Here is a 27,639-nt window from a genome sequence, read left to right as displayed (position 1 = left end):
AAAAAGAATTTTTCGTATGAACAACGAATGATTGCTTTAATCCAACAGTCGATTAGAGATGATATCTTTGCATTACTTAATCACAATGGATCATCTAAATCGGTGTGGGAAGCTTTACGGGTAAAAGCCGAAGGTGGGAAACAAATCAAAAAGAACAAAATAGCTTTACTTAAAAAATAATTTGATTTGTTTGACGGTATAAAAGGTGAATCTGTAAGACAAATGATTGAAAGATTTTGTCACCTTAAAATTGAACTTGATAGGTTTGGAATTATAAAACCCGTGAAGAAATCATTGATAAAATCATTGAAGTGTTACCATGAGATGATCAGTGACAAACGTTTGTGTTTATGTTGAAAATGATATGTTGTATGATACAATTACTCTGGATGCTTTGATAGAAAAGAGAAAAAGTCATGAGCTTGAGCTGCAAAAGCAAAGCAAGATGAGCAGTTCTCCGTAGCTGTCACACCCTGAAATATCAGAGCTGGCGTGACTGGGCCGGTATCTTCATTGCACAGCGGAAGCTAATAATGCTAAGACTTCTAAAAACTGAACGCATGCTAAGTACTCGAAATCCCGTGGGTTCTTCTATTCCAATCGCCCCGGAGTTTTGAAAAATGCAACCTGAGAATTAACATGCGAAAAAGTCAACATAAAGTTGAGCAAGTTCATAGTTTGTCTTGAAAAGATTTAAAATAAATCTTTTTGATAACCGGTTTTAAAGTTTTTGAGAAAATATAGTAAAATTATTTTCTTGGCATGATATATGAAAAACTGTGAGTCTAGCCCACAATAGTCTTTGTGCATTGCATGAGAGAGAGTGGGCCGAGCCCAAACGAACCTTTATAAACAGGATCAGGGCGTCCTCTTACTTAGGTATAATTTGAAAAACGTTACCAAAGTTTGTAAATCCATGTTTTTGTAAGTTTACATCAAATGAATCTTAAAAACATTTGAAAGTTCAGTTTATAAGTACGTATGTAATGCGTCTATGAACATGTTGATCATTAATGTGTAGCTAAGACATTAATATGTGTGCCGACATAGGAAGCACTCAACCCGGTAGACGATAGATCTACCCCTTGTTCTGTGGTCCTTAAAAGGATTAATGGTGCCTAAGTTAGCGTCTATTCGCACGTGATCCAAGAATTCATTCCATAACTTAATCATACCCTAGTTAATATGTATTTCAAAAGAAAAAAAAAAGGGAACATAAACCCATTGGGTGGTCTCGTTGTTCATACGCAAAACAACCCAGTCCCGTTGTAGTAACTAGGACATTCCTGTCACTAGTCATGAAAATCATGCACGTTTGTGAAAATACGCGTTTGTTTTGTAAAACCGGTATGTTTAGTATAAACCTTTCGTAAACCATTCGAGTTCGTTGAAATTCATTTGCAATATGGTTTATCAATATGTGTTTTCGTTCATCGAAATAGTGTTTTCTTTTGCAAAAACTTGCATGTCTTTCCACCCCCGAAAACATTTATAAAAATGTAAAACAGTAAAAAGTGGAGGTTATGAACTCACCTTGATGTCCTTAAATGATATGCTAGCAATACAAAAGTCGTGCGCATGTAAATTCCGACCTATTTGTGCCATAAAACATGTAAGGACACCTTAACGTCTATTGAAATGGTTCTAGCGTACAAATTGGTCATGTATTAAGTTCACCCAACATGCTAGACTCGATAGAAATACTTGTTATGTTTCGAACGTTTTGACTCGACGGACCGTTGGTGATATGTTCTTGATTGTTCAAAAAAAAATTATATAAACTATATGAAGATGGGTGATGCGTAAATATTATGTTTCTTTCTAGAGTTCTCACATGAAAATCTTGCATGGGTTTATAAAATGAATAACTATTTTTACCAGAGTCTTAAGTCGTCTCATATGGTAAATAAATATGTATAAAACTATATATATTTAGAGAAAAATAACTTGAAATGTGTTTCGTGTTTAAGTAAAAATAATGCATATAATATTCTTACATATATGTTTCCAAAAAAAAAAAAAACATTATACCCGTATATAATGGAAGAGTACATATTTCTTGAACTATATATTAAATAAAGTATAAATATCCACATAAGCCCATAGAAGTATGTAAACATAATTTGGGGTTACTAAGTTTTATGATATCTGCATGAACCATACATAATTAAAATAAATATATATATGATTTCAGATAGAAATTTTCTTGAGCTTAAACTTTTAATTTTACTAAATACAATTTTAGTAGAATACATATATATATATATATATATATATATATATATATATATATATATATATATATATATATATATATATATATATATATATATATATATATATATGTGACACCCCAGGAAAACCGGGAAAACCTTGCAACTTGACTAGCTTCCTCAGTGAGTGCCATCAAATTTCGGGACGAAATTTCTTTCAACTTGGGGATGATGTGACAACTCGAAATTTAGAACCTTTCGTTGTAACTTACTTGTACGTTATGTGACTAGTTAAAATGATAACGTGAATCTTTTTATGTGATAAGTGCTTTGTTACGCGTGTATTGTATATATATATATGTGTGTACGTGTTATATGTGAACCGAGAACCCGACACGAAACAACGGACCCGACTCGAGACCAAGAGGTCTCGAGTGAATAGTGACCGAATAGGCCTTTGGGCCGAGAACCTTGTGGCCGGTTGGGCCATTGGGCCGTGAACCCCCACTCGAAACCCATAAGGGTGCAACACTTGGAACTTGGCTATAAATACACCACCCCTAGTTACTTGTTACCACTTTGTTGAACATTAGAACACACACACACACTTCTATCTTCTCTCCCACTAGAACTCTAGCACACAAACACATTTCCAAGACTCTCGGATCCACTCGGTTGGCACAAGAAACTCTCGGATTTGGACTTTGGATCGGCACACACACACACCTCACCAACCGGTTAGTATTTCTTGTTGGTTATTGTTGAATGCCTAGTGTTAAATATGTTCATGATGTGTTTGTGCTTGAATAAATGTATGATAAGATTATGTGATAATATGGTGGTTGAGTTATGCATGATATTTGAAAAGAAATCGGTTCATGAATGTTCTTGTTATGTGTTGAACTATGCATAAGTGCTTGATGTTAAAAATGGGTTCATTATATGTTAAAAGGTGAATGATGAAATTGGTTGCACTTGATCCGAAAAGTGGGTGTTTAAACTAAACAAATCGGCTAATAAATATGGTTGTCAAGTAGGATGCATGCTAGAAAATTGTATCTTGATGGTTGTTCATGATTTTGGGTGAATAAGTGTTGTTTATGTTATGAAGAACTTGAATATATGCTTTGAATGTATGAAGAACACTTTGAATGATAGTTGAAGATTGAAAACCCTTGTGATTTTGATCCATCTTTGACTAATAACCTGATTAGGAAATATGTTAGTGGAATTCTATTGGTTATTTCCGGATTTGGGCCTGATTATATTGTACCACTAATCTGACTACATCTGCATCAACACGTGAACTTGAAAACGACTGCTACCGACTCGCAATCACCCGTTGCGACTCGCAACCACAGCGTGATGACTCGAGACCACGCGGTTGCGACTCGCAACCATAACAGGACAAGCCGAGACCGCAGGTTACGAGTCCGGTTGCGACTCGAGACCTTAGCATGATGAACCGAGACTACGGTTGCGACACCGGTTGCGACTCGCAACCATCCATGATCAACACACAGCATGACTCGAGACCATGCTTGCGAGTCCGGTTGCGACTCGAGACCACACTTTGGGCCTTAGTTAATGGGCCAGACTGATGGGCTTCTGTGTTAACTGCTTTTACGTGTTTGGGCCTAAGTAGTTGGGCTGAACTTGTGAACCGTATGTGCTTCTATTGACTGTTAACTGTTACTGATTATACGTGATTGCCAAACGTACTGAACATTTGTGCACTACTTGGTTCGACTCTGATTATACGTGATAACCGTGATAGGACGTTATTGACTACTTGCGACTTGATTGACTTTCTGTGTTTGACTGCCGAGCAAACCAAGGTGAGTTCACACCCTTTACAAAGCATGGGATTCCCTGGGTTGGGAACGGGATTCAGGAACGTGGGTTCCTCGTCTACCTTTGGGTAGGACGTCAGTGGTTCAGGAATGTGATTCCTCGTCCGGATGGACGGATAAACGTACTAGACTAAAACTCTATCACGAAGTCCCTCCTTTTTGTATCGACTAATCGCCGGGCCAATGGCGAGCGGGTCATTAGTTAGATAGCGCTATTTAGGTCTGACAAGCCTCACACCGTGCCGCAGAGGACGGGCGTGAACTAATGGATCTGGGGCACGTCAATGATGATAGACATTGATGTTTTCAGGGCACATAAACATGACTACAGTCAGCAATCGATACGGTAACGAGTCTAGTATACACATGGGGTAGCCCCCACGGCTGGAGAGCCAGATGATGTACATGGGGTAGCCCCCACGGCCGAAATGCCTGATAACTACATGGGGTAGCCCCCACGGCCGGAGTGCCGGAGTAACTGGGAATGAACTGGTCACGTCTTTTTAAACTATGGGGTAACCCCCACGGCAGGATGCCTGATAAAGTAAACTGTTTTCGAAACAACTAAAACGAACGCCCACCCGTGAACTCACTCAACTAGTTGTTGACTCGTTACTACATGCTTTGCAGGACCATAGGTACTCAGTGGGAGCTTGCATGGAGGAAGATCGTTGTGGGACAGGGATTGCTACAAGACTATGTTAAACTTGAAACTTTTGGAACTTATGTTATAACTTTAAACTTATGCTTCCGCCTGCAACTTAAACTTATTTGTTTTGGAACACCAATCGTGAATGGTTAAACTTTTATAATTATTTATATGCTTGTTCAGTATGATTGGTGGCTGGATCCTGGTCAGTCACGCCTCCAAGCGGTAGTACTCCGCAGGTGGGATTTTGGGGGTGTGACAGATTGGTATCAGAGCCATTGGTTATAGTGAACTTGGTTTTAATAAAGGAGAAACGTTTTTGTTAAAACCAGACTATAACCGGTTTAGTGCTCAACGGTCCACAACGACACTTCGCTCCTCATGCAAGGCTCGACGTTCTAGGTAATATGATGTATGTATATTGCCTACTTGTTAGTTGCGTAGTACACTGCTCATGGTATGCTTGATTAGTATAACTACTGTTGTTTGAACACGTGCGTTCTTACTCTGTCCTACTATCGTGCTTTTGCGAACCTCTCTCACACGTATTACCCTTGTTATGAAGAACCATGTCTGGACGCGTTAACATGACACAAGCCCAGTTGACGGCTTTGATCAACGAACGAGTTGCCGCAGCGCTCGCAGCTGCACACGCAGGAGGTATATCCTGCAGTCCGAAATTGTTCTAGGATCGTTTGGATCCTACTCTCGTGAACCAACCTTTGTGTTAAACTCTGTCTTTTCTTTCACCTACCTTAGGTCAGGCACCGGTGTGCACTTTTAAGACCTTTATGGACTGTCGACCCACAACTTTTAGCGGCACTGAAGGAGCAGTAGGTCTCCTACACTGGTTTGAGAAACTGGAGTCTGTGTTCGAAATGTGCGAATGCCCTGAAGCGCGCAGGGTGAAGTATGCTACTGGTACTCTCGAGGGTTTGGCTCTCACGTGGTGGAATGCTCAGGTGCAGATGTCAGGGTTGGTTGCTGCCAACGCCACCCCATGGGAAACTTTCAAGGAAATGATCAGGGAGGAATACTGCAGTCGTGACGACATTCACAAACTGGAAGATGAGTTCTACAATCTTAAGATGTCGGGATCAGAAATCGAGGCATACACTAAGAGATCGCATGAGCTTGCTTTGTTGTGTCCTACTATGGTGGATCCTCCCTACAAGCGAATTGAACTCTATCTCAAGGGCTTGGTGCCAGAGATCCAAAGTCATGTGACTTCAGCGAGGTTGACTACTATCCAGCAGGTTGTACAGTTGGCTCACCGTCTCACTGACCAAGCGGTGGAGCAGAACAAGTTACCGAAGCGTATAGGTGCTGCAACTACTTCTGGTACTTCTAGTGGAGATAAACGGAAATGGGATGGAACTTCAAGCAGGGGTTCAACTTCTGTGCAATCTCAGTCTCAGCAGAGAAAGACGGACGATCACAAGAGCCCCAGTCAGCAGTCGTCTGGTGGTCAAAGTCATGGTGGATACAAGGGGAATCACCCCAAGTGCAATCGTTGTAGCCTACACCACAGTGGGCCATGCACCAGGGGCAACTGTCATCGGTGCAACAAGCCTGGTCATGTTGCGAAGGATTGCAGGAGCGCATATCCCGTCAACCAGAATCGTCAGCAACCTCAGCAGAACCAGCGACAGCAGCAGGGTAACAACAAAGGGTGCTTTCAGTGTGGAGCTGAAGGCCACTTCAAGAAGGATTGTCCCCAACTGAACCAGAACAACAACAACAATCAGGGGAATGGTAACAATGGGAACAACAATGGTGCTAGGGGACGAGTGTTCGTGATTGGTCAAGGTGAAGCAAGGAATGATCCCAACGTGGTGACGGGTAAGTTCCTTCTCGACGACTTTTATGTTACAGTCTTATTTGATTCGGGTGCCGATACTAGCTATGTGTCACTAGAAGTTAGTAAGATGCTTAAGCGTATTCCTACACCCCTGAGCGACAAGCACACCGTAGAGCTAGCTAATGGTAAGAGCTTGGAAGCCTCACACGTAGTCAAGGGTTGTCAGCTTATTCTCGCTAACCAGACCTTCTCTATCGACCTTATTCCTATTGTCTTGGGTAGTTTCGACGTTGTCATTGGGATGGATTGGTTATCCCAACACCGAGCAGAGATTCTTTGCAACGAGAAGATCGTTCGTATTCCTGGTTTAGGTGGTGAACCTCTCATGATTCGTGGCGACAAGAAAAGCGCTGTTGAGAACATTATCTCTCTTCTTAAAGCCCAGAAATGCTTACGAAAGGGCCACACTGCGATTTTGGCTCTAGTTACTGATACCACAGAGAAGGAGAAGAAGTTAGAAGATTTTCCGGTTGTACGCGATTATCCTGAGGTATTCCCTGAGGAATTACCTGGTCTTCCGCCCCATCGCCAAGTCGAGTTTCAGATTGATCTAGCTCCTGGAGCCGCGCCTGTAGCCCGTGCACCTTATCGTTTAGCGCCATCAGAGTTGGAAGAACTCTCCACGCAACTACAAGAACTCTTGGATAAGGGTTTCATTCGTCCTAGCTCATCGCCTTGGGGAGCTCCAGTGTTATTTGTGAAGAAGAAGGACGGTACCTTCAGAATGTGTATCGACTATCGCGAACTCAACAAGGTGACTGTGAAGAATCGTTATCCTCTACCGCGTATTGACGACTTGTTCGACCAGTTGCAGGGGTCGAGTTACTACTCAAAGATCGATCTGAGATCGGGATGTCACCAGCTGAGAGTTCGGGAAGAGGATGTCTCTAAGACGGCCTTTAGGACTCGATATGGGCACTATGAGTTTCTGGTCATGCCGTTTGGGCTGACGAACGCACCGGCAGTTTTTATGGATTTGATGAACCGAGTTTGCAAACCGTACCTGGATAAGTTTGTTATAGTCTTTATCGACGACATCCTGATCTATTCTAAGAGCAAAGAAGAGCACGAACAACATCTACGACTTATTCTGGAACTCCTTCGGAAGGAACAGCTTTACGCAAAATTCTCGAAATGCGACTTCTGGCTTCGTGAAGTCCATTTCCTAGGGCATGTGGTGAACAAGGATGGGATCCACGTTGATCCATCCAAAGTGGACTCTATTAAGAACTGGCCTGCGCCTCGCACACCAAAGGAGATTCGCCAATTCTTGGGATTGGCAGGTTACTACAGGAGATTCATTAAGGATTTTTCTAAGATCGCGCAACCTCTCACCTTACTAACACAGAAAGGCGTTGTTTATCATTGGGGAGATGCACAAGAGTTAGCTTTTCAGCACCTAAAGGATAGACTTTGTAGTGCACCTATCCTTTCACTGCCAGAAGGCACAGACGATTTTGTGGTTTACTGTGATGCATCAATTCAAGGTCTTGGTTGTGTATTGATGCAACGAGATAAAGTCATAGCTTACGCCTCACGACAACTTAAAGTTCACGAGAAGAACTACACGACACATGATTTAGAGCTGGGAGCGGTTGTTTTCGCACTTAAGTTATGGCGGCATTACCTTTACGGAACCAAGTGCGCCATCTACACCGACCACAGAAGTTTAGAACACATATTCAAACAGAAGGAACTGAATATGCGGCAGCGACGATGGGTCGAGCTGCTGAATGATTACGAGTGCTCTATCAGGTATCACCCGGGCAAGGCCAATGTTGTGGCAGACGCCCTCAGTCGAAAGGACACTACGCCTAAGCGCGTAAGAGCTTTACAACTCACGATCCATTCTAGTCTACCTTCGCAAATACGAGCTGCTCAGATAGAAGCACTGAAACCAGAAAACGTTAGAGCTGAAGCTCTACGCGGGTCAAGGCAACGCTTAGAACAGAAGGAAGACGGTGCTTATTATGTAACAGGACGCATTTGGGTCCCACTCTATGGCGACTTACGAGAACTTGTGATGGATGAAGCGCACAAATCTCGCTACTCGGTACACCCTGGTTCGGACAAGATGTACCACGATATTAAAACTACGTATTGGTGGCCTAGCATGAAGGCCCACATAGCAACTTACGTCAGCAAGTGTTTGACTTGTGCGCGAGTCAAGACGGAATATCAGAAACCTTCAGGCCTACTTCAGCAACCAGAGATACCACAATGGAAATGGGAGCAAATTTCCATGGATTTCGTTACTGGCTTACCTAGATCACAGCGCGGGAACGATACTATTTGGGTGATCGTGGATCGACTCACAAAATCCGCACACTTTTTGGCAATCAAGGAGACGGATAAATTCTCCACTTTAGCAGAAATATACCTCAAGGAAGTTGTTTCGAGGCACGGGGTGCCCACTTCTATTATCTCTGATCGAGATGCACGTTTTACTTCGGAACTGTGGCAGGCAATGCACAAGTCTTTTGGCTCACGTCTTGATATGAGCACAGCGTACCACCCGCAGACGGACGGGCAGTCCGAGCGAACTATTCAGACATTAGAAGACATGCTTCGCGCTTGTGTAATCGACTTTGGCAACAGCTGGGAAAGGCATCTGCCACTTGTGGAATTTTCGTATAATAACAGCTACCACACCAGCATTAAAGCTGCTCCGTTTGAGGCATTGTACGGACGTAAATGCCGGTCACCCCTCTGTTGGGCAGAGGTGGGGGATAGTCAGATCACTGGTCCAGAACATGTGGTAGACACTACTGAGCGGATTGCTCAAATATGACAACGCATGGCGGCCGCTCGTGACCGTCAGAAGGCATACGCCGATAAGGGCAGGAAACCACTTGAGCTCCAGGTTGGGGAGCGGGTATTACTCAAAGTTTCACCCTGGAAGGGTGTGGTTCGTTTTGGTAAACGAGGGAAACTCAACCCACGGTACGTTGGACCTTTTGAAATTCTTGAGAAAATAGGCAAGGTGGCCTACCGACTGAAATTACCAGCAGAACTCGGTGCAGTTCACAACGTTTTCCATGTGTCAAATCTGAAGAAGTGTCTGTCAGATGAGACGCACGTAGTTCCTCTGAAGGAACTCACGATCGACGAACAGTTGAAATTCGTCGAAGAACCTGTCGAAATCACGGACCGGGATGTTAAGGTCCTCAAGAGCACTAGAATACCTCTTGTTCGAGTTCGTTGGAACTCACGTCGCGGCCCAGAGTTTACCTGGGAGCGCGAAGATCGGATGAAACAAAAGTATCCCCAACTGTTTGAGAACAGTACAAACGCTACTGAGGCTGAAGCTACGGAATTTCGGGACGAAATTCCAGATCAACGGGGGGTGGATGTGACACCCCAGGAAAACCGGGAAAACCTTGCAACTTGACTAGCTTCCTCAGTGAGTGCCATCAAATTTCGGGACGAAATTTCTTTCAACTTGGGGATGATGTGACAACTCGAAATTTAGAACCTTTCGTTGTAACTTACTTGTACGTTATGTGACTAGTTAAAATGATAACGTGAATCTTTTTATGTGATAAGTGCTTTGTTACGCGTGTATTGTATATATATATATGTGTGTACGTGTTATATGTGAACCGAGAACCCGACACGAAACAACGGACCCGACTCGAGACCAAGAGGTCTCGAGTGAATAGTGACCGAATAGGCCTTTGGGCCGAGAACCTTGTGGCCGGTTGGGCCATTGGGCCGTGAACCCCCACTCGAAACCCATAAGGGTGCAACACTTGGAACTTGGCTATAAATACACCACCCCTAGTTACTTGTTACCACTTTGTTGAACATTAGAACACACACACACACTTCTATCTTCTCTCCCACTAGAACTCTAGCACACAAACACATTTCCAAGACTCTCGGATCCACTCGGTTGGCACAAGAAACTCTCGGATTTGGACTTTGGATCGGCACACACACACACCTCACCAACCGGTTAGTATTTCTTGTTGGTTATTGTTGAATGCCTAGTGTTAAATATGTTCATGATGTGTTTGTGCTTGAATAAATGTATGATAAGATTATGTGATAATATGGTGGTTGAGTTATGCATGATATTTGAAAAGAAATCGGTTCATGAATGTTCTTGTTATGTGTTGAACTATGCATAAGTGCTTGATGTTAAAAATGGGTTCATTATATGTTAAAAGGTGAATGATGAAATTGGTTGCACTTGATCCGAAAAGTGGGTGTTTAAACTAAACAAATCGGCTAATAAATATGGTTGTCAAGTAGGATGCATGCTAGAAAATTGTATCTTGATGGTTGTTCATGATTTTGGGTGAATAAGTGTTGTTTATGTTATGAAGAACTTGAATATATGCTTTGAATGTATGAAGAACACTTTGAATGATAGTTGAAGATTGAAAACCCTTGTGATTTTGATCCATCTTTGACTAATAACCTGATTAGGAAATATGTTAGTGGAATTCTATTGGTTATTTCCGGATTTGGGCCTGATTATATTGTACCACTAATCTGACTACATCTGCATCAACACGTGAACTTGAAAACGACTGCTACCGACTCGCAATCACCCGTTGCGACTCGCAACCACAGCGTGATGACTCGAGACCACGCGGTTGCGACTCGCAACCATAACAGGACAAGCCGAGACCGCAGGTTACGAGTCCGGTTGCGACTCGAGACCTTAGCATGATGAACCGAGACTACGGTTGCGACACCGGTTGCGACTCGCAACCATCCATGATCAACACACAGCATGACTCGAGACCATGCTTGCGAGTCCGGTTGCGACTCGAGACCACACTTTGGGCCTTAGTTAATGGGCCAGACTGATGGGCTTCTGTGTTAACTGCTTTTACGTGTTTGGGCCTAAGTAGTTGGGCTGAACTTGTGAACCGTATGTGCTTCTATTGACTGTTAACTGTTACTGATTATACGTGATTGCCAAACGTACTGAACATTTGTGCACTACTTGGTTCGACTCTGATTATACGTGATAACCGTGATAGGACGTTATTGACTACTTGCGACTTGATTGACTTTCTGTGTTTGACTGCCGAGCAAACCAAGGTGAGTTCACACCCTTTACAAAGCATGGGATTCCCTGGGTTGGGAACGGGATTCAGGAACGTGGGTTCCTCGTCTACCTTTGGGTAGGACGTCAGTGGTTCAGGAATGTGATTCCTCGTCCGGATGGACGGATAAACGTACTAGACTAAAACTCTATCACGAAGTCCCTCCTTTTTGTATCGACTAATCGCCGGGCCAATGGCGAGCGGGTCATTAGTTAGATAGCGCTATTTAGGTCTGACAAGCCTCACACCGTGCCGCAGAGGACGGGCGTGAACTAATGGATCTGGGGCACGTCAATGATGATAGACATTGATGTTTTCAGGGCACATAAACATGACTACAGTCAGCAATCGATACGGTAACGAGTCTAGTATACACATGGGGTAGCCCCCACGGCTGGAGAGCCAGATGATGTACATGGGGTAGCCCCCACGGCCGAAATGCCTGATAACTACATGGGGTAGCCCCCACGGCCGGAGTGCCGGAGTAACTGGGAATGAACTGGTCACGTCTTTTTAAACTATGGGGTAACCCCCACGGCAGGATGCCTGATAAAGTAAACTGTTTTCGAAACAACTAAAACGAACGCCCACCCGTGAACTCACTCAACTAGTTGTTGACTCGTTACTACATGCTTTGCAGGACCATAGGTACTCAGTGGGAGCTTGCATGGAGGAAGATCGTTGTGGGACAGGGATTGCTACAAGACTATGTTAAACTTGAAACTTTTGGAACTTATGTTATAACTTTAAACTTATGCTTCCGCCTGCAACTTAAACTTATTTGTTTTGGAACACCAATCGTGAATGGTTAAACTTTTATAATTATTTATATGCTTGTTCAGTATGATTGGTGGCTGGATCCTGGTCAGTCACGCCTCCAAGCGGTAGTACTCCGCAGGTGGGATTTTGGGGGTGTGACAATATATAAGCTGAAACCAACTAGTATTTGCATAATCATCAAAAATCCATAACTTTCAAGAATATCCACTAAGCAGCTATATATATTCATCATTAATACAAGATAATGACCATCCTAGTTTACTAACCTCAAACTTCATTATTTCCTTTCTACTAGAGTTCAGAGTAAAGATCTTTAACAAATTACCATGAAATCTAGTAACAAGTTAAAGTCCTGCAGCAGGGCCGTCTCCGAAAATAACAAAAAAATTTTGGGCCCCGTGCGAGACAAAAACTTTGGGCCCCTTTCCTATAATATAAACTAAGGGGATGGTTTAAATGAAAACCACTTTTATTGTGAAAACTCGAAAACTAATTAAAAAAAGCCTAAAAAACACACAAATTTTTTTTTTCAATTTTTTTTTATAAAAATCGCTGCTTTTTATATATAAAAAAAACTTTTTTTCAAAAAAAAAAAAAAAAAAAAATTTGTGTAGTGCACATGTGTAATAATACACACGTGTAGTACACATACACGTGTAGTATTACACATGTGCACTACACAAAAAAAAATATATATTTTTTTTTTGAAACTTTTTTTTATATAAAAAAACCTGCGAATTTTGGTTTGCAAAAAAAAATAAAATAAAATAAAATTTTTGTATGTTTTTTTGGCTTTTTTAATTAGTTTTCGAGTTTTCACAATAAAAAGTGGTTTTCATTTGAACATTCCCCTATAAACTAATTAATTATATATATAAAAACCACAATACGATGATAATTATTGTAAGATAAACAAAACAAAAGTAGTGTAGCAAAATGAACAATAGATATTGAGTTCTTCTAAATTTATATTGTAGATTGTTAAATGAGAAATTAGAAACCTACAAATTTAAACAAGAAAACATGTAAAGTTTATTATGTAAATGGTTAAATAAGAAGAAAAAAATTGAAGAGGTTTACAAATTTATTAAGGCCCAAATTTAAATCCAACTATATGAGGCCTTTCCCCTTGTTTTATAAGGCCCAAGAAAAACATAACATTAGATAAAGAAAATAAGAATAGAAAAGTGACAACTATGGGATTCGAACCGGGGATGGCCGATTCAATAGAAGGCAGTCGTATCCACTGAACCACAAGGAGAATTTGTTTATGCTTTTCTACACTAATTATATATATATTTATATATCTTAAACAATTTTGGGCCTCTAGATATTTTGGGCCCTGTGCGGTGGCACCTCCCGCACAGGCCCAAAACCGGCCCTGTCCTGCAGCTATAATTTTATAGTATAAATTTGGAAGCCAAGATTTCTAAATTTTGCATACATTATTTTGAGAATAAAAACATTAAGAAAACCAAGTGTCTTTCAAAAAAAAAAAAAAAGACTTTTGATCATGGATCCCTTATGAAACATGAACCTTATCCATTTGGGTGACCCTAATACATGGGTGTATAGAAGAAATTTATAGTTTTTACTCAGAAAACTTACAAGGAACAGCAAGGGTGAATGACTAAGAAAGAAGAACTTGAACTTGAACTTGACATGTGAACTTGAAAGCCAGACTTAACCCTTGTTCTAGTGCTTGAATTTTGTAGATTTTGGAGTTGTTTAGTATGCAATTGGTTCCACATAAAAAAGAGGGAAGAGGGCCGAGAGTAAGGAGAGAAAGAGTTAGGAAGTATTGTGTGTTTGGTTGTAGTGGGACAATAGTCTTTAATTAAAGAGTCAATAAAAAAAATATATAATTAAGATTATAACAAGGAAGTGGGATTCGGCTGGACCAAGAGTCTTATGGTCAAATTCCATTTCCAAAGCATAGACTTGACACTTGTGCATTATTTTATTCCTCCACAAGTTAAAGATATAGATGAATTTCTTGATGGAAGGGTTTGGTTGGAGTGATATCTGATGGACATGAAATATGAGCATAATGATCTAAATAATTTAAAATATAAGCATGTACCCTATTGAGTGATGGAATGGGTTTGAATGATTATCCTTGCCCATGTCTTTTGTTTCCTTCCTTTTCTCATGTACTAAATCACGACAATACATGTGCTAGGATAGTAGCATGTTTTGACCATTTGCTAGGCTTGTAGGTTCCAGGAGTTTAAGCATGAGGAAAGTAATATAATAATTCCATCTTACTATTGTCATTATTATTTTATTATTTCTAACTCCAACGAAACATGTTGGAAAGTTAGTTTTGTTTTTTTTTTCACATTTTCTTTATTACTTACCCATTTACTGTCTCTGGAGGCCTTCCATTACGTGGAGGTCGTGGGTTCGAATCTTGGGTACTCCAGGCTCTTTAATCCAATCAAGTTGGCAAGGGTATTTACCACCAGGGATCGTTGTCGGGTCATGAACTGAATTTTTTAGATTTAAAGATATCTAAAATTAGTGTAGGTAGTCGTTGTCGCGGTTGAGCATCGGTTGCGTAAAAAGGACGTAACATGCGTCGTCACCGTTTTTAAACCGTTTTTCGATGCGGTTTCAACCATGAGTTTAAAAGTTCAAAAACGGAGTCATATATATCATAACATTTAATGTCGAGACGTAACTCGCGTCCGGTTCTTCCGTTTCGTTATTGGTGCGTCCCTACAGTCGCGTTTTTCGTTCACATACGCGTTTTGTGTCGTTCAAGAGTATGAAAATTTTGCAAAACCAACTTCATATGTTTAAATTATGCGTATAAAATTCGTATTTGCCGGCGTTGTCAGCTTTTCATCCAGTTTCAGTTCGTTATCGTTTAAAGCTCAGCAGATTTCCCGAAAATCACCGTTCGCGCACTGTAAAGTTTGATAGGCGTTCCTAGGCATTCCAAAAGCCTAATGGAGTTAATTCGTGTCTTAAACACTATTCATTATCGCCTTAAACATTTGTTAATCACGTTATTAGAAGCCGTTAATTACCGGTTGTCACATTCTCCCCCTGTTGCAGAAATTTCGTCCTCGAAATTTAGTCTATGTTATCTCCTCAAAGTTATGTCGTTCCTAGGTAAGTCCGAATAATAACAAAGTGAATGACTGCGTAATCGAATCAAGACTTATTCGGATTACGTGAGTGTAAAGACATTTTAAATCAATAAGAACCCAACGGTTCAACTGAGTTTGTTCCAGAAATCGATGTCAAGTGAACGAAGCGTAATGATACTATCACCAATGCGACCAAATTTACGGGATTCGACAAAAGAGGAATCTCGACCAATAGAATTCCAAATAAACGTTCGTAATATGCAAATCAATTTTGGAACAATCGAATTTTCTACCAACGGAAACTTGCGTTGGTTGTTGTTTGATTGAAACTCGAAGCAACAAGCTCAAATAGATAGGATCCTGAAATGATTTGTCAACTATTGAACCAATAAATGAATAAGATGAAATAAATGTGTTGACATTGTTGAGTTGTTAGGATACACCGAAATGAAATACAACTGAACCTGGTGTATCATCTTAATACACGATTGCATTAAGACCATTTAAATGACCAGTCAAACCAAAAAGCATATACAGTTTCGCATGAGACGGCTGATCGTGATTAGCACAAGCTACAAGTTTATACCGACGCCATAAGGTGTCGTAGTGAATGAAACAATTCAATAATAGCGGTGATCGAACAAGTATCACCTGTGTTTTGCATGAAACGCTCGATCATGATTAGCCCAAGCTACAAGTTTATACCGACGCCACAAGGTGTCGTAGTGAATGAAATAATTCAACAATAGCGGTGACCGAACAAGCATCACCGTGTTTTGCATGAAACGCCCGATCATGATTAGCCCAAGCTACAAATATTTACCAACATCAAAAGGTGTCATGGTGATCGAAATGATTCAATAATAGTGGTGACCGAACAAGTATCACTGTGTTTTGAAATCAGATGCAAGATTCAACGAATAAAAACAAATCTCATAGGATTTTCAATTGATATTGAAACAAATAAATAATGTTTTTCGATCGGAAATGAAAGAGCAATAAACATCACAAAATGTTTGATCCATGCTGAAAGAACCGTTAAGAGGTACACCGAAATATGACATGAATTTGTGTACCATTATCTTAATACACAATTGTATTAAGATTGCTTTAATATGACAATTAACAAGGAGGACTTAATATCAATAGAAAAAATAAATAATTAAATCCGTACATGATGTGTGCAAACGAGATTAGCGCAAGCTTCAAACTTGTGAAATACGCCACCACAAGGTGATCGTGATTAAAGAAACAATTCATTGAAGTCGAAGACCAAACAAGCCTGTTATAGTTCAAAACAAATGAAGTGCTTGTTGGGATTATTTCAAATATGATGGCCTCAATCCATCATATGGAATCTTGAATCGAATATATATTACAAGCAAGTTCAATCAATTGAACTTGGTTGAAACATAATCCAACAATGAATTCATGTATCAATAAGAAAGTTTCGACATGGTTACAATGAAAAACCATGAATGCGACTCAAAAGAAGATGAGTTTTCCAAGAAATCCGTCGACTCGAAATCAAGGAGTCAACACTTTACAATAATGCGAGTCATCTAGATCACAATGCAAAGATTGAGTATAGCGAAATAATATACGAGATGTTGACAAAACGACCATTCAAAGTGAAACCACATGCGTAACAAAGAATGCATGTGTAGTGTACGAATTTGTCAAGAAATAAGCATATGAGAGTTCGTTGTCATGAAAAAAAATTCGTGATGCAATGACCATTAGGGGGAGTAGAAATGCGAAAATCTACTCACTATATGCAAGGAGTCGAAATTTTAACAAAAGAAATTTAAGGACTTTACCTGGAATTTCGTGCGATGACCGGTTGTTACATGACATTACCATGGAATGTCGAACATTGCGTATTTGTCATAAATGAAATAGGGGGAATTGCAAAAGCATGTGACTTCTTTTGCAGTGCCAATAACTATGAGTCTCTTTAGAGTAAGTAGCGACTCTTGTGAAATCTTGTTCTAACGTACCTCAATGAGATTCGTGTCGTTTGCAGGATTCACGTGTCAAAGTGCTGCATTGCAGTCGGTAGTTCTCCCACTGACCGGGTTAGTATCGTTGTTGTCGTGTCCTTTTGTGTTTTCCCCGAGGCCTTGCCTCGAAAGTCGTGTGTGATATACTTCGACGTCCGTTGACGTATGGTTTAAGTTTCATGTATACTGGTGCACTAGTGTTTCGTTCTGCATAGGTTACCTGCTCAGGTAAGTAAGATAGCATAGACAACAAAATATAATGGTGTTTGCCCGAGTTAATAGTCGCAGTTCCTACGTAATGACCTTTAATGGATTTTGACATAAATTCTCCAAAGGTTCTAAATGCGTGTTACTACAACTCTCAAAGTCTTGCTTTATGTGTGTAATTGTTTCGTGTACTGTGTATCGACACAACATTTGTATATGTTTAAAATCAAAACAGTTGACTCATCGTTCTTGGCAACGGTTGGAACCAATATTCGAGTCTTAGGCGTTCTGTACATGTTCAATTCTTGATATCTAAGTCCCCAGAGGATAGTGAGGTTAAAGCCTAGGTATCTCTACAGAAACCTAATTCGCTGAAACCTATAGCTCTGATACCAATCTGTCACACCCTGAAATATCAGAGCTGGCGTGACTGGGCCGGTATCTTCATTGCACAGCGGAAGCTAATAATGCTAAGACTTCTAAAAACTGAACGCCTACTAAGTACTCGAAATCTCGTGGGTTCTTCTATTCCAACCGTCCCATAGTTTTGAAAAATGCAACCTGAGAAAGAACATGCGAAAAAGTCAACATAAAGTTGAGCGAGTTCATAGTTTGTCTTGAAAAGATTTAAAATAAATCTTTTTGATAACCGGTTTTAATGTTTTTGAGAAAATATAGTAAAATTATTTTCTTGGCATGATATATGAAAAACTGTGAGTCTAGCCCACAATAGTCTTTGTGCATTGCACGAGAGGGAGTGGGCCGAGCCCAAACGAACCTTTATAAGCAGGATCAGCGCGTCCTCTTACTTGGGTATAATTTGAAAAACGTTACCAAAGTTTGTAAATCCATGTTTTTGTAAGTTTACATCAAATGAATCTTAAAAACATTTGAAAGTTCAGTTTATAAGTAGGTATGTAATGCGTCTATGAACATGTTGATCATTAATGTGTAGCTAAGACATTAATATGTGTGCCGACATAGGAAGCACTCAACCCGGTAGACGATTTAAGTGTCGATTCACTTCGACAGGGACACAAAAGCACTCTAAGTGGCCGCACAAGGACCGTGAGTGGGGCTCGCCCGTACCCGATAGATCTACCCCCTGTTCCGTGGTCCTTAAAAGGATTAATGGTGCCTAAGTTAGCGCCTATTCGCACGTGATCCAAGAATTCATTCCATAGCTTAATCATACCCTAGTTAATATGTATTTCAAAAGAAAAAAAAGGGACATAAACCCATTGGGTTGTCTCGTTGTTCGTACACAGAACAACCCAGTCCCGTTGTAGTAACTAGGACATTCCTGTCACTAGTCATGAAAATCATGCACGTTTGTGAAAATACGCATTTGTTTTGTAAAACCGGTATGTTTAGTATAAACCTTTCGTAAACCATTCGAGTTCGTTGAAATTCATTTGCAATATGGTTTATAAATATGTGTTTTCGTTCATCGAAATAGTATTTTCTTTTGCAAAAAACTTGCATGTCTTTCCACCCCCGAAAACATTTATAAAAATGTAAAACAGTAAAAAGTGAGGGTTATGAACTCACCATGATGTCCTTAAATGATATGCTAGCAATACAAAAGCCGTGCGCATGTAAATTCCGACCTATTTGTGCCATAAAACATGTAAGGACACCTTAACGTCTATTGAAATGGTTCTAGCGTACAAGTTGGTCATGTATTAAGTTCACCCAACATGCTAGACTCGATAGAAATACTTGTTATGTTTTGAACGTTTTGACTCGACGGACCGTTGGTTATATGTTCTTGATTGTTCAAAAAAAAATATATAAACTATATGAAGATGGGTGATGCGTAAATATTATGTTTCTTTCTAGAGTTCTCACATGAAAATCTTGCATGGGTTTATAAAATGAATAACTATTTTTACCAGAGTCTTAAGTCGTCTCGTATGGTAAATAAATATGTATAAAACTATATATATTTAGGGAAAAATAACTTGAAATGTGTTTCGTGTTTAAGTAAAAATAATGCATATAATATTCTTACATATATGTTTCCAAAAAAAAAAAAAAAACACTATACCCGTATATAAGGCTATAGGGTGTGGTCATGACCCTCATGACCACCATGACCCTCCACATAGGCACCACATCATCCATCTTTAATCCATTATTCAAAATCATTATCCTAAGGGTGTGGTCATGACCCAAATCACTATCCCCTTTATTTTTGTTAATTTGTTTTTGTCTTAAAATTATCAAATGGGAGGGTCGTGGTAATCGTGGTTTAATCCATGGGAACCACCATCAATCAAGGAGGGGGATGGTATACCATTTAATTAATGATCCTATGTGGAAATAATGTTCCAATCCATGACCCCCACACCCCATAGCCTAATGGAAGAGTACATATTTCTTGAACTATCCACATTAGCCCATAGAAGTATGTAAACATAATTTGGGGTTACTAAGTTTTATGATATCTGCATGAACCATACATAATTAAAATAAATATATATGATTTCAGATAGAAATTTTCTTGAGCTTAAACTTTTAATTTTACTAAGTACAATTTTAGTAAAATACATATCTATACTATATTAATAAGCATATTCAAAGGACTTCTAAAGGTCATATAAATTTTTTTAAAACACCCTTAATGCATGATGTACAACCCTCTAAAGCACACCACTAATTTACTTTCTAGTTATACCCTCAATTGCACAAAAAACGCGGCCAACAAAAACCCTAAATTTCATTTTAAATTTCAAATTGAGAGCCCTTTTTTCATTTTCGTTCTCTCTCTCCCTCAAGATCTGGATTTGGATATGTGGATCCAAAAGGAAAAACAATCAGAGATCTTCAACAGCTTCGAACTCCTCTACGATCCCTCCACACACTCCCTCGATCGCACATTCCTTGAGAAGAAACAAGAACTTTGTGAGTTTCGAACTCCTCTATTCACAGGTATGATTTTATAGGGGTTTTGATTCCCATCTCAGTTTAGACTTTGGATTTTGAGAATCCAATGTTTCTTTTTTTAGATTCAGTTCATTCTCTCTGAACTTAGGGTTTTCACATCACACACGGAGGAACCCCAATTTCTTGAGTGTTTGTGGTGATTGCATCAAGAGCAGGGGATTTTGAGAAGCCCATGTTTCTTTTCACATCACATCACACACAAATTTGGTACAATTTGTAAATTGTTTCACTTTTTATTGTTTTTGCTAGGACTGTATTCAATTAGCTAGGGTTTTCATCTTTTACAAACAAGGGGAAGTTGCGGCCGTCAATATGGTTCTCAAGTACGTTTTCTCATCTTTAATTTATCACTTCAACATATATATATATCCATCATCTATATCTATATTGCAACATGTTACACAATATTGTTTCTATTGTCTGCGTAAGTTAGGGTTTCAAACGCATGAAATTTGATTTATTGTTCATAAGGAACTCAGGTATTCACTAAATCTGTATGATTTTCACTTCATTACCTGTTTATATGCGAATTTAATTGCTGTATTGATTAATAATAGGCTATTGATGCTTGATTTTAGGTTTTTCTAGAGATGCTATTTGGTTATAATGTTTAATTTTACTTTTACTTTGGTTGTTGTTATAGAATTGAGCTATGAAGATTCAGTGGCCAGAAGATTTACCCTGGTAAGGGTATTAGATTCATCAGATCTGATTCACAGGTATATAATGGTGAATCTGTTTTGGATATTTCAATTTTAGTGCAATTTTTGAATGTGTAGATTGATTGTTGTGTTTAGGTGTTTTTGTTTGCAAATTCCAAATGCAAAAGGTACTTTCATAACAAGCTGAAGCCGTCAAAGCTTACATGGACCGCGATGTACCGAAAGCAGCACAAGAAGGTGGGAGATGTTTGCTGAGTTGCATGTTATGTGATGTGTTGGAATATGATTTTGGTTCATGTGTTGATGGTGTTTTGATTATTTGAAACAGGATCTTGCGCAAGAGGCTATGACGAAGAGGCATCGTGCAACCAAGAAACCGTATTCCAGGCTATTGTGGGAGCTACTTTGGAAGTTATTCAAAAGAAGAGAAGTGAGAAACCTGAAGTCCGTGATGCTGCTAGAGAGGCTGCTCTTCGGTATGGTTGTTGTTTTATGTTTTAGTTGTAGTTAGAAGTGGAAAACACCAAAACGGGCAGGGTGCGTAAATGGGTTTACGTCAAATTATGCACCTTTTAATACCTGGGCGGTTTAGAAGTTGCAACTATTCTTGTGCCAAAGAGCAAGGATTTCAAGTTATCTATCCATAGGTTTAAAGAGTTTTTATTATTTTCTGTGCAGAGCGGGAACTCTACAGCCATTTATGCTTGTGCCAAAGAGGAAGGGTTTCAAGTTATCGAAATACGTTAATATTTAATATCAATTAGTGTTTTCTTATTACAAATATCTTATAAGCTGGTTGACTTTTTAGGTGAATACATTAGATTGGGGAAATGGTGCGCTATCAACTTTGGTTCTTTCATATTCACCAAAAAGCGAGCGTGCTTGGACTCATAGGTAACATTTGGGTAGGTAGCTCCTCTATTGGAATAAAATATCTGTTTCATAATAATTATATTTCTTCAAATCATCTTAATTTGAATTAGATCTTGTTGCTTTATGAAAGTAGTGTTTGTATTAGAGTTCAATTTATTAGAGGTATATCGATCTGTTTTTCAATTCTTATGTTATATATAGAGTTCAATTTATTAGAGGTATATCGATCTTGGAACGAAAGGCATCCGCTGATCCGTTTGAAAACATTCAGTCATTGTTGCCCCCAAATTCGTGGCTTGGATTGCACCCTGTTCCTGGTATTTTTTTTTTGTATTTTACGATACATTGTTAGTCGTTTTTCACTTTTTTTTTCAATTGTTATTAATTTTCATTGACTGCATTATTTAGATCATAGACGTGATGCAGCAAGAGCGGAAAACTGACTTGCTTTATCGTTTGGGAGTGAATTAATCGGTTCGCAGACCGCTGCGAATGCTGCACTTTCTGTTGCGAATGTTGCACCGGTGGTTTTCGGCTAATGGTCAACCTGAAGAGAGCTTGAATCCTGTTGGACTCTAACGCGAACCCTAACCGGACATTTGTGAAGGTATACAAATCAGGGTGTGTTGGGAGGTCATTAGACATGAGCCGGTTCAACAGCTACCATGAGCTGAGAGAAGAAGTGGGTCAGATGTTCGGGATCGAGGGTTTGCTTGAAGACCCGCAAAGATTAGGCTGGCAGTTTGTATTCGTCGATGCTCTTGTGGTTGTTGTTGGTTTACAAGATGTCAAGATGACTTTGGGGTTTCGACCTTGCAACTGCCCTCATTTTAGATTGTATGGTATGATTATATTGCTATTAATCATTCTTTTGGTCATCTGTCGTTGTTTAAAATGCATCTATCTGATAATGACATTATTGGAAGGTAATGTATGATGCAGCTAGTGTACGAGTGTAAGCTGGGCACAATTATGCTAACAGATTTTTTTTTTTTGCATTATACCAGATTTTTTATGAAGTAAAGCATAGATTAAAAACATGCAGCAAAGAGAGGAGGGAAGGTGCATACCCCTTCTAACAATAGCCTGCATTGTCGCAATCCGACCTCTTGGGCCAGCCAAACAAAAAGACGAGCCTTTGGCGGGACCCAGGGGTTCCATCTAAAACGGACCAAAGGAGGGGACTGACTTTTTTAATCCTATATCCCTTTTTAAGTGGTAAAAAATTGCTATCTTCGAAAGCATTTGTGTTGTTATCTTGAGGTTGTAACTCTTACTGGTTAGAAGTTGCAATCTTATTTCTTGTCAGTTCGTATGTCATTATCGATTTTAAACCTCAAGAAAAGGCAATATAACATTGGCGCGGCGAGCGTAGCCGCAACGCTGCAGCCAGTGCAACCCTAGCGAACACAGCCGCATTGACGCAGCGAGCGCTGCCGCAGCGCGCACCACCCTAGCCAGCCCGGCACAACGCTTCAGCGAGCGCAGCCACAATGCCGCAGCCCGTGCTGCCACAGCGAACGCAGCCAGCCTGCATATTACGAGTATGTGCAATGACTTCAAAACCACTTTCTGTTTGTCTGGCCCATTAAAGTTTTACAACTTTTGTTGTCATTTTTGTGAAGTTGAACACTTATCGTATCTCATTTCATGAAGATTTAGAGTTTTTGTTTTTCATTTTCTAAACTTCATTTTGTCTACGGTAGTTTTTGACTTAAATCATTTTGATCATTCATAGCTCATAAATTTGTCTTTGTAATTGTAGTGTCATATGACATCATAGGGCCGACTTAACCAATTTTCAGGGTCTAAAACGCATTTTGACTTCCAATAATATTAGCATTGACTGTTGGTACCACACCAATACGGTAATGTCATGAGACGACTAATAAACTAACTGTAAACGGGTATCCTGTTGTAAATCACCACTCCCGCCGCATTGCGCGGGTAAATGGCTAGTATATATATATATATATATATATATATATATATATATATATGCTGAAACCAACTAGTATTTGCATAATCATCAAAAATCCATAACTTTCAAGAATATCCACTAAGCAGCTATATATATTCATCATTAATACAAGATAATGACCATCCTAGTTTACTAACCTCAAACTTCATTATTTCCTTTCTACTAGAGTTCAGAGTAAAGATCTTTAACAAATTACCATGAAATCTAGTAACAAGTTAAAGTCCTGCAGCTATAATTTTATAGTATAAATTTGGAAGCCAAGATTTCTAAATTTTGCATACATTATTTTGAGAATAAAAACATTAAGAAAACCAAGTGTCTTTCAAAAAAAAAAAAAAAAAAGACTTTTGATCATGGATCCCTTATGAAACATGAACCTTATCCATTTGGATGACCCTAATACATGGGTGTATAGTAGAAATTTATTGTTTTTACTCAGAAAACTTACAAGGAACAGCAAGGGTGAATGACTAAGAAAGAAGAACTTGAACTTGAACTTGACATGTGAACTTGAAAGCCACACTTAACCCTTGTTCTAGTGCTTGAATTTTGTAGATTTTGGAGTTGTTTAGTATGCAATTGGTTCCACATAAAAGAGAGGGAAGAGGGCCGAGAGTAAGGAGAGAAAGAGTTCGGAAGTATTGTGTGTTTGGTTGTAGTGGGACAATAGTCTTTAATTAAAGAGTCAATAAAAAATATATAATTAAGATTATAACAAGGAAGTGGGATTCGGTTGGACCAAGAGTCTTATGGTCAAATTCCATTTCCAAAGCATAGACTTGACTCTTGTGCATCATTTTATTCCTCCACAAGTTAAAGATATAGATGAATTTCTTGATGGAAGGGTTTGGTTGGAGTGATATCTGATGGACATGAAATATGAGCATAATGATCTAAATAATTTAAAATATAAGCATGTACCCTATTGAGTGTTGAAATGGGTTTGAATGATTATCCTTGCCCATGTCTTTTGTTTCCTTCCTTTTCTCATGTACTAAATCACGACAATACATGTGGTAGGATAGTAGCATGTTTTGACCATTTGCTAGGCTTGTAGGTTCCAGGAGTTTAAGCATGAGGAAAGTAATATAATAAATCCATCTTACTATTGTCATTATTATTTTATTATTTCTAACTCCAACGACACATGTTGGGGAGTTAGTTTTGTTTTTTTTTTCACATTTTCTTTATTACTTACCCATTTAGTGTATCTGGAGGTCTTCCATTACGTGGAGGTCGTGGGTTCGAATCTTGGGTACTCCAGGCTCTTCAATCCAATCAAGTTGGCAAGGGTATTTACCACCAGGGATCGTTGTCCGGTCATGAACTGATTTTTTTATATTTAAAGATATTTAAAATTAGTGTAGGTAGTCGTTGTCGCGGTTGAGCGTCAGTTGCGTAAAAAGCACGTAACATGCGTCGTCACCATTTTTAAACCGTTTTTCTATGCGGTTTCAACCATGAGTTTAAAAGTTCGAAAACGGAGTCATATATATCATAACATTTAATGTCGAGACGTAACTCACGTTCGGTGCTTCCGTTTCGTTATCGGTGCGTCCATACAATCGCGTTTTTCGTTCACATACGCGTTTTGTGTCGTTCAAGAGTATGAAAATTTTGCAAAACCAACTTCATATGTTTAAATTATGCGTATAAAATTCGTATTTGCCGGCGTTGTCAGCTTTTCATCCAGTTTCAGTTCGTTATCGTTTAAAGCTCAGCAGATTTCCCGAAAATCACCGTTCGCGCACTGTAAAGTTAGATAGGCGTTCCTAGGCATTCCAAAAGCCTAATGGAGTTAATTCGTGTCTTAAACACTATTCATTATCGCCTTAAACGTTTGTTAATCACGTTATTAGAAGCCGTTAATTACCGGTTCTCACAGTATCAACAGAACGTCGATCTTTACTACAAGGGCAGTGTACCCTCGGTGAAAGTCAGTGAATCGCCAAAGACTGCATACAGTGTTGAAAAGTCGAAAGACTCACTAGAAAAGCTCATCAAGCTACGATCCAGGATATCATTCATCGTCAATAACATCAAACTCTGAAGAATCAGAAGAAATTCTCTGCAACATTGCATTAAAGCTGAAAAATTCTCCAGCAATGAGCATGAATGCTGCTAAACAACAAACGAGTTTTCTAGCATCGATTCTGGAATCATACGAAAGTTTGGTGGCTGGGAAAATTGGAAATTCTGAGCTGACAAAGGAAGATTACGACCAGATACATCCGGAGGAGATGGAACTGATCGATCTTAGATGGTGCTTAGCTAGCTGCATTCGAAGAGCTCAGTGGTTCATGGAAGTTACTGGTAGAGAAACACTCGGTGGACCATCAACAAAGCTGGAATTCGATAAATCAAAAGTGACATGTTTAAAATGTAAACAAAAGGGTCATTTTAAAAGAGAATGCAAAAACTCTGCTGTTGAAGAAACCGCTAATCCATTTCAAGACGATTACTATCGTAAAGCGGTTTATCACGGGACCAAAGAAGAGCCATCAAAGATGAAACAATTGAAAACAACTCTGTGAAAGAGAACTCGAGAACACTAGTAGTGATCCAAGATGATGAAGGATTCAACTGGAATGACGTTCTTCCAGAAGAAGAATATGGGTTCAGGCATGCTTTAGTGGCTGAAATGAAACAGAGTGCATTCGTAGCTGTTGTGAAAGAGAAAACGAAAGAAGAAATTCTAAAAGAGAAAACATACAGAGAAAGATGTATTGTTGGGTATAGAATCGAAGAAATGGAGAAAGAATATGAAGAAGCGAAAAATTATGGAAGGTACTACAAGAAGAGAGAGTGTTATGTTAATATCAAAGGTGAACTAGTTGTCCATCCAAAAGAAGTGGTGTTTAACGACGTTCTTGCAGTAATCCCTATATCCGGCGAGTACTATTCAAATGTCGCGAAAGATAAAGATTATGTGAAAAAGCTTGATAAATTATCAGAGATGTCGTGACAGCGAGTCTAAGACAGAGAGATGAATAGAGGATGAAGAAGAATGTTGAAAGTTTGGTGGATGATTTGAAGAAGGTTCCTGATGAAGAGAAAGTGGAAGGTGAAAAAGAAGAAGAAGCAGTTGGTGAAGAAGTTGTTTCTGAAGAACAACAGAATGAAGAGGATCTGAAGAACAAAGAAGAAGCTGATGAGAAGCTGGAAAGATCGGTTAAAGTGGATGATGGTGCTGGTGTTGGTGAGGAACAACAAAAGGAAGAAGCTGATCAAACACAGACGACAGAAAAAGCCGAGGTGCCAACGACTGAGGTAAACATTTCAACTGAATTTTCTGAAGTCTTAAATAAAACTGTTGAACAATGCAAGGAATGCATGGAAACAGGTAGTGCTTGTACTGAAAAAGATGAAAAATTCAGAACAAAAGATCTCAAAATTTACTAAAATTGAAAAAGTTTTCAAAGAAAAATGCAAAGAAATGTTAGAAAA

At 39.3% G+C, this 27,639-nt stretch overlaps 1 long non-coding RNA gene and 1 pseudogene across 1 annotated transcript; one reads left to right on the top strand and one right to left on the bottom strand.

The window, feature by feature from the left end:
- Positions 1-297: 297 nt before the first annotated feature.
- LOC110909794 lies at positions 298-15,101 on the bottom strand. Its single transcript, XR_002575629.2, has 3 exons — positions 14,028-15,101; positions 1,534-1,592; positions 298-627 (listed from the first exon to the last, which is right to left on the bottom strand). It is a non-coding gene; the product is annotated as an uncharacterized LOC110909794 (long non-coding RNA).
- Positions 15,102-20,988: 5,887 nt separating this feature from the next.
- LOC110913889 lies at positions 20,989-22,682 on the top strand (annotated as a pseudogene).
- The last annotated feature ends 4,957 nt before the right edge of the window (positions 22,683-27,639 follow it).

The sequence above is a fragment of the Helianthus annuus genome, chromosome 15, assembly GCF_002127325.2.
Source record: "Helianthus annuus cultivar XRQ/B chromosome 15, HanXRQr2.0-SUNRISE, whole genome shotgun sequence".
Lineage (NCBI taxonomy): Eukaryota > Viridiplantae > Streptophyta > Magnoliopsida > Asterales > Asteraceae > Helianthus > Helianthus annuus.
This window is presented reverse-complemented; position numbering and strand designations above follow the sequence as displayed.